Source organism: Coregonus clupeaformis, chromosome 14 (genome assembly GCF_020615455.1).
Source record: "Coregonus clupeaformis isolate EN_2021a chromosome 14, ASM2061545v1, whole genome shotgun sequence".
Taxonomy (NCBI): Eukaryota; Metazoa; Chordata; class Actinopteri; order Salmoniformes; family Salmonidae; genus Coregonus; species Coregonus clupeaformis.
Genome location: NC_059205.1, coordinates 46,683,889 through 46,695,635, shown reverse-complemented (window position 1 = coordinate 46,695,635; position 11,747 = coordinate 46,683,889).

The window sequence follows — 11,747 nt, the reverse complement described above, 5'->3', positions numbered from 1 at the left end:
GTCTTCCATTCCTGTGGTGGTCCTCATGAGAGCTAGTTTCATCATAGCGCTGGATGGTTTTTGCGACTGCACTTGAAGAAACTTGAAAAGTTCTTGAAATGTTCCATATTGACTGACCTTCATGTCTTAAAGTAATGATGGACTGTCATTTCTCTTTGCTTATTTGAGCTGTTCTTGCCATTATATGGACTTTGTCTTTTACCAAATAGGGCTATTTTCTATATACCCCCCCTACCTTGTCACAACACAACTGATTGGCTCAAACGCATTAAGAAGGAAAGAAATTCCACAAATTAACTTTTAAGAAGGCACACCTGTTAATTGAAATGCATTCCAGGTGACTAACTCATGAAGCTGGTTGAAAGAATGCCAAGAGTGTGCAAAGCTGTCATCAAGGCAAAGGGTGGTGTCACGATCGTTAGAGTGAGTGGACCAAGGCGCAGCGTGATGAGCGAACATACTTATATTTATTAAATGAAAACACGATAAACAACAAACGATAACGAAACGTGAAGTCCTTGGCTACAACATAAACCATACGGAACAAACCAAAAGGAACAAGATCCCACAACACCTGTGGGAACACAGCCTGTCTAAATATGGCTCCCAATCAGAGACAACCAGCCACAGCTGACACTCGTTGCCTCTGATTGGGAACCACTCTGGCCAACATAGAACAACAACACATAGAATCTACACACCCTGGCTCAACATATAGAGTCCCCAGAGCCAGGGTGTGACAGTACCCCCCCCCTAAAGGCGCGGACTGCGACCGCGCCTCAACATAGACCAAACAGGGGAGGGCTGGGTGGGCATTCCTCCTCGGAGGCGGTTCCGGCTCCGGGCTTTCCCACCACCCTCCAATAATCCCCCCGTAGCGCCCCTGGTCCGGTCTGGCCCCGCTGGCTGGAGCTGGACTGGATATCGTAGGAGCGGATTGCTTAAGCTCCGGTGTGGAGCAGTGGACCGGTACCTGACCAGGCACCGGTGACCCAGGCACGGGTTGTGCCGGACTGACGACGTGCACCCCTGGCTTGGTGCGTGGAGCAGGAACGGGCCGGACCGGGCTGACGATACGCACCCCTGGCTTGGTGCGTGGAGCAGCAACGGGCCGGACCGGGCTGACGATGCGCACCCCTAGCTTGGTGCGTGGAGCAGGAACGGGCCGGACCGGGCTGACGATGCGCACCCCTGGCTTGGTGCGTGGAGCAGCAACGGGCCGGACCGGGCTGACGATGCGCACCCCTGGTTTGGTGCGTGGAGCCGTAACGGGCCGTACCGGGCTGACGATGCGCACCCCTAACTTGGTGCGAGTGGCAGGAACAGACCGGGCCGGGCTGGCGATGCGCACCGTAGGCTTGGTGCGAGTGGCAGGAACAGGCCGAGCCGGGCTGGCGACGCGCACCGTAGGCTTGGTGCGAGGGGCAGGAACAGGCCGGGCTGGGCTGGCGACGCGCACCGTAGGCTTGGTGCGAGTGGCAGGAACAGGCCGGGCCGGGCTGTGGAGACGGATAGGAGGCCTGGAGTGAAGAGCTGCCACAACCCGTCCTGGCTGAATGCCTACCTTCACACACTCTGTGTGAGGCATCAGCACAGGACGTACAGGGCTGTGTACCCGTACTGGCATAACAGCACGTGACACTGGCGCAGGATATCCGGAGCCGAGGAGAGGCACTGGAGGCCACGAGCGCTGAGCCGGCACACTCCGTCCTGGCTGCATGCCCACCTTCGCACGACACGTGCGTGGTGCTCGCACAGGACGTACCGGACTATGCCGGACCACTCGTGGCACAGTACGCAGCTCCGCATACCCCGGAACCTGCCCAGTCTCTTGCTGCCATGCCTGAGTACGGGGAGTTGGCTCTGCTCTCCATCCAGGCTCCGCCAACCTGCCTTCTGGCCCCCCAAACCCGGTGGCCTCCTCTTCTAATCTCCCATTTCGCCCTGTGGCAGCCTCCTGCTGCCCAGTCGCCCATGCCGTGTGCCCCCCCCTAAAAAAATCTTGGGGGTGCCTCTCGCCTGTCCGACCACGGCCCGGTTGACGCCGCTTCTCCTCTCCTGCCTGGGTCTCCCCCTTCATAGCCTTCCGGTACCGGACGGCCTCCTCCTCCGTAATCTGCACCCAGCCGAGGAGGACAACCACCAGAGTTACCTCCTGCGTGTGTTCCTGGACACGCTGCTTGGTCCTGGTGTGGTGGGATCTTCTGTCACGATCGTTAGAGTGAGTGGACCAAGGCGCAGCGTGATGAGCGAACATACTTATATTTATTAAATGAAAACACGATAAAGAACAAACGATAACGAAACGTGAAGTCCTTGGCTACAACATAAACCATACGGAACAAACCAAAAGGAACAAGATCCCACAACACCTGTGGGAACACAGCCTGTCTAAATATGGCTCCCAATCAGAGACAACCAGCCACAGCTGACACTCGTTGCCTCTGATTGGGAACCACTCTGGCCAACATAGAACAACAACACATATAATCTACACACCCTGGCTCAACATATAGAGTCCCCAGAGCCAGGGTGTGACAGGTGGCTATTTGAAGAATCTCAAATATAAAATATATTTTGATTTGTTTATCACTTTTTTGGTTACTACATGATTCCATATGTGTTATTTCATAGTTTTGATGACTTCACTATTATTCTACAATGTAAAAAATTAAGAAAAACCCTTGAATTAGTAGGTGTTCAAAAACTTTAGACTGGTAGTGTATATTACATCTATTCCGTCATCTGTCCATGCAATACAACACTTTATAATCTACAGTAGGCCTAGCTATATCAGAGTTAGAAAAAAAATACCCTTGTCAATCTATCCTTATTCTTTTTGGATATGGGCTGGAAATACATGTCCCAGACAAGTGTTTGTACCCTGGAATCAGCACAACCGACAGACAAGTTGAACATGAAGTCTCCACTCCAATATATTAGATTTATAACAGCCATTGATGAATCATTATATATTGGCCTTGAGTTGAAAAGCTGTCATGCCTCCATTGGACGCATGTTGTTTGTAAAATATCATGCTTGACAATGAATAATGGAAACAGGTTAGAGACCTGTAGGAAAATCAAATGAGACCGTGTCTGCTATTGATTTGAATTACACTGTACGCTGGCATTCTCTTTGATATTTCATTTTTAAGATATACAGATGTAAGATCTTAATTTGACCTATAATGTCACAGCAAAATAATCCTGCAGCAACAGTATTTGAACGTGTAGTCCATAACGTTGCTTGAACAGTGGTTAGGCTATTAGCTGGCCAAAAGTAGCCTACATGAAAAGTGAAATACTTTTAATATAACCATGTGTTAATGTGGGTTTTCAGTGAATTTATGTAAATCTGCATTTTCTATGGTGCAGGAAAATTCTCAACAACAAAAGAATGATCAAATTAAGATCCCAGACTCTATGGCAGCATATCAGTCGGTACACAAAAGCCATGAGAAGTTGATAATAGATGTCGACAGTGCCAAACAGCAGTGTACAGTACGTGGAATATGAATGGGGTTAATGTACCTATGTAGTGCATGAGGTGGGTTACTCTGCTGCATCAGTGTGCAGTGTTTACCCTCCCCGCAGCCCTCTCCCATTTCCCTCACCCTCTTTTCTCTCAATAATCTCACCAATATAAATGATCAAGTCAGCAGTGATGTGGTAAATGAGACGTTTTATCCTATTTACTCATTACACTGCTCTGTTTATTGCCACTAACAGAGATTTCTCAGTGTTTGGGACTGAGATTGTGAGGAAATTGAATTTGGTGATGGGGAGAAGCCTGTGGGTGTGAATGTTTAATTAGAGATGATAAAACAAAGTGGATCAATTACCACCCGGCGCCCTATCTGGCACTGGTGGGGAAACCTGGTCTCAGAGCATTTCGTATTATTCTGTATGTATATCCTAGAGAGAACTCCATTTAGTATGATATGTTAGATTTCGTATGGTATGTATTAATTTGTGGATGTCCATCACCCATTTCTTATGATACGTTATGAATTGTAATTCGTATTATATGTTACGAATTTGCTAAATGTACAATATGTTACGAATTTGTAAAATGTACAATATGTTACGAATTTGCAGAATGTGTGATATGTTACGAATTCTAGCTAGGTGGCTATCTGGCTAACGTTAGCTAGATGGCTAACATTAGCTAGGCTAGGGGTTAGGGGTTAGGGTTAAGAGGTTAGGGTTAAGTTTAGGAGTTTGGGATAGGGTTAGGGGAAGGGTTAGCTACCATGATATGTAGTTGCAAAGTAGCTAAAAAGTAGTAAGTAGTTAAAAAGTTGTTAATTTGCTAAAATTGTTCGTGATGCGATTCGAACTCGCAACCTTTGGGTTGTTAGACGTTCGCGTTGTACACCTACCCATCCAACCATCCTCCCTACCTACTTATGTTTTTGCTTTAAGTAACCATCTGTCTTATGTAACCATACCAAATATAACATATCATACTAATTTACATTTACTATGTTACGTCTGGTCTATGAGACCAGGCTGGGTGGGGAGCCCCTATCTGTTCCTGCTGAGTGGGCAGAGTATTAGTACAGTCTGGCAGACATGGGTTGTTTCTGTCTTCCATCAAGGCCATTGGTCTATAGTAAAGGTTTGGTAGCATTAATATTAACAATCTATCATGGAAATAGCCTTTGTACCGCAAGTACACCATTTGTTGAGAACTGCTTAAATAAATCAACATTCAAAAGACATGCTTCATTATCATTGTGCTAATAATCGTCATCCACACTCTATTTGCCTCTGCCTCTGCCTCTGCCTCTGCCTCTGCCTCTGTATCTCTCTATTTTCGTCTTTGTCTTAACTCTCTCTATTTACATTTTCCTAATTCTGTCTGCGAATGTCTCTATCCATTTCTCTCTCTCTCCCTCCCTCACCTCCCCCTCTCCCCTCTCTCCCTCCCTCTCCTCTCTCCCTTCTTCCCCGCTCTCCCCTCTCCCTCCCCTCTCTCCTCTCTCTCTCCTCCCTTCTCCCTCCCCTTCCTCTCTCTCCCCTCCTTCCCTTCTTCCCCCCTCTACCTCTCTCTACCCCCCCTTCTCCCTTCTCCCTCCCCTCTCTCCTCTCTCTCTCTCCCATCCCCTCTCCCTCCCTCCTCTCTCTCTCTCTCCCTCCCCTCTCTCTCTCTCTCTCTCCTCCCCTCTCCCTCCCCTCTCTCCTCTCTCTACCCTCCCCTCTCCCTTCCCTCTCTCCTCTCTCTCCCCTCCCCTCTCCCTCACCTCTCTCCTCTCTCCCTCCCTCTCCCTCCCCTCTCCCCTCCTTCCCTTCTTCCCCCCTCTACCTCTCTCTACCCTCTGTCCCTTACCCTCTCTCCCTCCTCCCATCTCTCTCCCAACTGTAACAAATCAGTCAGCCACCACCAACCGCTTCCTCATCAATAATTCCTATTCAGGTCTAAAATAGACTTTTTTCAAACGTATTGTTATTTTTGCTCAATGACCCTTCCCTTCTCGGGGTCGATAGAGAAGTCAATCTCATTGAAAATAATAGTTTAATGATGGGTTATGTAGCCATTTACAGGGACAGTCCTAATAAAGCATTATTTGATTTTGGTCCAAGGGAAATCACTCCAAATGCCAGCGGGTTGAGGGGGCCATATTACAGAGATGTACCTACACTGTTGAAATCTAGCCTGGCTTGAGTCCAATCCAACACACCGCCCAGGGCCTGATTAATGCAGGGCCTGTGGCAGGTAGCCTAGCAGTTAAGAGTGTGGGCCAGTAACTGAAAGGTCACTGGTTCAAATCACTGATTAGGTGAAAAATCTGGCAATGTGCCCTTGAGCAAGGCACTTAACCTTAATTGCTATGGATAAGAGCTTCTACTAAAATGTATGCCCCCAAGCCTGTAGGGGGGCCTTGAGGCATATGGAACTGTATATTTTTTTACTTTTTTTACTGCAACCGCCAAACACAGAAGCCTGCACTCAATGACGGCAGAGAGAAAGTAAATTTCTTGCAATTCTACACATTTTGCCATGGGGTGGAGAGTATGTTTTGTAGTTTTAAAGCTAATTACCTGCAATTCTACACATTTTGCCATTACTTATGCCATGTTAATGATATCTGAGTGAGAGTGACTAACAAAATCAATGGGGGGGGGGCCCTGGAGTTCGGGGCCCTGGGCACGTACCATGCATGCCTGGTCAGTATTCAGCCATGATTACTATTCAGCCATGAAGTTTAGATAACTGGCTAGACTAACATACCAATCTAAAAACTGTTAGCTGACATGGGATAATTGAGTGACTGTCAGTGACAAAACAAGAGAAAAACTGCTGATGCACAACAACATTTCAAAATTGTATCCTACTATTCTAACTCGACAGTAAGTTGAGAACCTGATTGAGTTCCCCCAAAAATAAATGATTTGTTATTCCGGCCCTGACACTGCCTCTTGGTCATTACGGTGCTGACTGACAAAACGTCTCGCCAAAGCCATTTGAGTTTCATTGGAGAAGGCTAAAGGGAGGGGTTGGACTGAATAGGATGAAATATGAACGTTAGCATCATTTCAGGATAGTTCTGTACTGTCTGTATTTTGCTGTTTATTGATGACATTAGGTGTGATCAAGCCTTTGGGTTATTATTTTTCATTCTAAGAATCGGTCATGTGCACATTACTAATTAGAAACCTCATTTCTGCTTTGCTATAGCAACACATTAACTAGAGGAGCATTACAGGGAGGGGAATAGATCAAAAGCCACTTCTTATTTTAAGGCACATTTGGGTTTCATCCACCATTCACCAATCATTACAACACATATCTCCAACACCTTCAATTACATTCCTTCATATAATTCAGAATCAGAAACAGCATAATTTACACACAGCTAAGGGGCAATAACCCAAATAAAATACATCTCAAATACATCTAAAGCAGATCTGAAAATGACATGGATGAGGATGTTTAAAAATAACAGTGGCTGGGGCAGGGGCGTAGGCATGGGTGGGCCTGGATGGGCCCAGGCACACCCACAGGGGAGCCAGGCCCACCCAATCAGATTGAAAACACGTTTATAATTCTGCTCTTTACTTGTCAGTGCTCCAAACAGGACATTATTTGTCTTTTTACCTAAACATGCAAACACCATCAGATGGAAGTCATAGTAAGCAGTGCACTGGGTTAGTCAGATTTGATTAAATATAACAAAACAGATAACTAACTGAAACAAAACAAGAATAACTAACTGAAAGCCACACCCCCAATAAGTCACGAATATGACTGCATTGAGGCATACAGTGGGGGGAAATAGTATTTAGTCAGCCACCAATTGTGCAAGTTCTCCCACTTAAAAAGATGAGAGAGGCCTGTAATTTTCATCATAGGTACACGTCAACTATGACAGACAAAATGAGGAAAACATTTCCAAAAAATCACATTGTAGGATTTTTAATGAATTTATTTGCAAATTATGGTGGAAAATAAGTATTTGGTCAATAACAAAAGTTTCTCAATACTTTGTTATATACCCTTTGTTGGCAATGACACAGGTCAAACGTTTTCTGTAAGTCTTCACAAGGTTTTCACACACTGTTGCTGGTATTTTGGCCCATTCCTCCATGCAGATCTCCTCTAGAGCAGTGATGTTTTGGGGCTGTCGTTGGGCAACACGGACTTTCAACTCCCTCCAAACATTTTCTATGGGGTTGAGATCTGGAGACTAGCTAGGCCACTCCAGGACCTTGAAATGCTTCTTACGAAGCCACTCCTTCGTTGCCCGGGCGGTGTGTTTGGGATCATTGTCATGCTGAAAGACCCAGCCACGTTTCATCTTCAATGCCCTTGCTGATGGAAGGAGGTTTTCACTCAAAATCTCACGATACATGGCCCCATTCATTCTTTCCTTTACACGGATCAGTCGTCCTGGTCCCTTTGCAGAAAAACAGCCCCAAAGCATGATGTTTCCACCCCCATGCTTCACAGTAGGTATGGTGTTCTTTGGATGCAACTCAGCATTCTTTGTCCTCCAAACACGATGAGTTGAGTTTTTACCAAAAAGTTATATTTTGGTTTCATCTGACCATATGACATTCTCCCAATCCTCTTCTGGATCATCCAAATGCACTCTAGCAAACTTCATACGGGCCTGGACATGTACTGGCTTAAGCAGGGGGGACACGTCTGGCACTGCAGGATTTTAGTCCCTGGCGGCGTAGTGTGTTACTGATGGTAGGCTTTGTTACTTTGGTCCCAGCTCTCTGCAGGTCATTCACTAGGTCCCCCCCGTGTGGTTCTGGGATTTTTGCTCACCGTTCTTGTGATCATTTTGACCCCACGGGGTGAGATCTTGCGTGGAGCCCCAGATCGAGGGAGATTATCAGTGGTCTTGTATGTCTTCCATTTCCTAATAATTGCTCCCACAGTTGATTTCTTCAAACCAAGCTGCTTACCTATTGCAGATTCAGTCTTCCCAGCCTGGTGCAGGTCTACAATTTTGTTTCTGGTGTCCTTTGACAGCTCTTTGGTCTTGGCCATAGTGGAGTTTGGAGTGTGACTGTTTGAGGTTGTGGACAGGTGTCTTTTATACTGATAACAAGTTCAAACAGGTGCCATTAATACAGGTAACGAGTGGAGGACAGAGGAGCCTCTTAAAGAAGAAGTTACAGGTCTGTGAGAGCCAGAAATCTTGCTTGTTTGTAGGTGACCAAATACTTATTTTCCACCATAATTTGCAAATAAATTCATAAAAAATCCTACAATGTGATTTTCTGGAGAAAAAAATTCTCAATTTGTCTGTCATAGTTGACGTGTACCTATGATGAAAATTACAGGCCTCTCTCATCTTTTTAAGTGGGAGAACTTGCACAATTGGTGGCTGACTAAATATTTTTTTCCCCACTGTATGTCACTGTGCTTATATGGCTATGTGCACCATGCCACTGCCTATTTCATTTGTTCATTTAGCAAACCAGACAGCTCATAATCCAGTGCCTTTATCACAGTAAACACACCTATATTTTAGCTTTAATTAGCTTTCACATTTTTATCTTAGCCTCATGGCAAAATGTGTAGAATAGCATGAGATAAGCTATAAAACTGCACATTTTCCTCTCTGCCCCATGGTAAAATGTGTAAAATTGCAGGAAGTTAGCTGCTTTGGAGCACCCATATTTCTACAGGCCCACCCACCAACAAATTGTTGGCTATGCCAGTGTGCTGGGCTGCCGAGGGTCAGAAAGCGACATGAGCTCGATATAATGAGAACATGTCAACATGTGTTTGTGCGTGTATGCGTGTACTCGTGCGTGTGCGTATGCGTGTGTATGATGTGCACGTGTGTGCGTGCGTACATGCATGTGTGTGAGTGTTTACGATTCATGTCGTGTGTTTCATTTGCTCCCTCATGTCGACAAATCCCCATTGTTCTGTTAGACTATACAAAAACAGAGCTGTCCCAGCGGCAGCAGCCACATGCCCCTCTCCAAACTAGCTGGTGATTTGCATGAGAGAGAGCATCATTAGCATGTATAGCTGGGTAATGAAACGGGAAAAGGGGAAAGAGGTGGGAAAAAGCTTCCCGTTCCCCTCCGATTCCCTTTAATCTGACAGGATGGGCTGTTTCCAGGACCTCCTCTCCACACCCACTGTGTCAGCTCAGCTAGAGATATAGGAGGTGGGGGGGGGGGTATCATTAACCATTCTCCTTTAGTCAGCTGTAGTCAGCTGTAGTCTGCTGTAGTCAGCTGTGGTCAGCTATAGTTAGCTGTAGTCAGCTATAGTTAGCTGTAGTCAGCTGTAGTCAGCTATAGTCAGCTTTAGTCAGTATAATTTGTGTTTCATTATTATGGCAATGCCATAGAGCGGCTACAAACGACTACTTCTTAATAAAATAAAATGTTATTTGTCAAATTTTTCGTAGACAACAGGTGTAGACTAACAGTGAAATGCTTACTTACGGGTACAATTCCAACAATGCAGAGTTAAAGATAAGATAAAAAAATAGAAATAGAAATAGTGCCACGAGGAATAGAATACACAGTGAATAATTAATCAAAATAATGAGTACAAAATAACATGGCTATATACAGGGAGTACCAGGACTGAGTCGATGTGCAGGGGTACGAGATAATTGATGTAGCTGTACATAAAGGTAGGGGTAAAGTGACTAGGCAACAGGATAGATAATAGACAGTAGCAGCAGCGTATGTGGTGAGTGTATGGTGGCTGGCCATTCTTAATTCATGATGGAGTGCTATACTGTGCTATATACATGATAAGATGTAAAAATATGTAACGTTATTGGGGTAAAATAAAATTCAATCAATATTACATTGTCTTTCATGTGGTCATCATTGCAATGTCTTACTTCCCCAATCAATTATATTCTAATGAGGAGGAAGTACCTATCAAACCGACCAATAGGGGTCAGTAGATTTCCACCCAACATGAAACCATTTTAACTCCCCTTTGTCTTCTCTGAACGCCACCACTACGTTTGTTGTATTATTTACTATTTATCATGTAAATTGTCCGAGTTAAAACATTGCTTTTGTGCAGCGATCTGCCTCTATCAGATTACAAGCAATGTCTTTTTTTTATAAAGAATTTAACCAAAAAGTAAAAAAGATTATTCCATATAAAGTGAGAGCACCTGCCTTTGACATTTATTTGCTCATGTAGCCCCCGATCTCCCCTGAGATATGGGTTTAGTAAAGCTTTATTAAATATCTCAATGATCTATTCAAACAATAGCTTTTATGTGTAAAGATGTGACTCTTGAAATATCAATGTGGAGGACATGGAAATATTGCAGCAGTGGAAGTGGACCAATAACAATCAAAATATGTTTTGTAATATGATCAGGAGCCCCTTTAGTTAAGGTAGTCTATCTCCTTTGGGCCGCAAGGTGCACCTTTCTGGTGTTTGAATCATTTTTGTTTGCTTTGCGGTGGAATATGGGAGTTCAACTGACCGTCAAATCAAGAGAAATGCAAGACATTATTGTATTTAATATGGAGTCATTGTAAATGTAAAAGGTTATGTGGTTCTCTGTAGCTCAATTGGTAGAGCATGGAGCTTGTAACGCCAGGGTAGTGGGTTCGATCCCCGGGACCACCCATACGTAAAAATGTATGCACGCTTGACTGTAAGTCGCTTTGGATAAAAGCGTCTGCTAAATGGCATATTATTATTATTATTATATGTTTCATAGATTAATACAAATGCTTTGTAGCCAATAGATACATTTGATACAGGGAGACACCTCTTTACATTAACAATCTTACATCTAACAATTAACATACAGCTTTGAATCATTTCAACCTGGAATGATAGAAAATGTCAGCCTTTGAAAGTCACTCTCACCGAATGGAGTTCAAATTACTTTTGAAATGAGAATATCTTCACATCCACCCATCATAAATGATATCACCTCTTTCTACTAGTAATTATATGTTCCCTTAATATCCCTCAAATCTAAGGTGAATGTCAACTTGACTCTCACACAGAGGTGGCAGTTCCTAGAGTGGTGTGGCGGGAAAAAAACGTTTTTCCTGATCTGGTAACCTAACCAGGTAAAACTCCGGACCTTATATGGTATGACGTGAAATGGTTTAATATGGGCTATGATAGGACCTGAGTTTTTCTAATCAGGTCACATGGTTTTAAAAAACTCCTGGCCTCAAACTGCAGCAACCTTGTACTTGATCATATGAATTATATTTTAAAGAAGGAATAGGGGAGTTTCCTATACACAGACACCAGAGGAGGCTGGT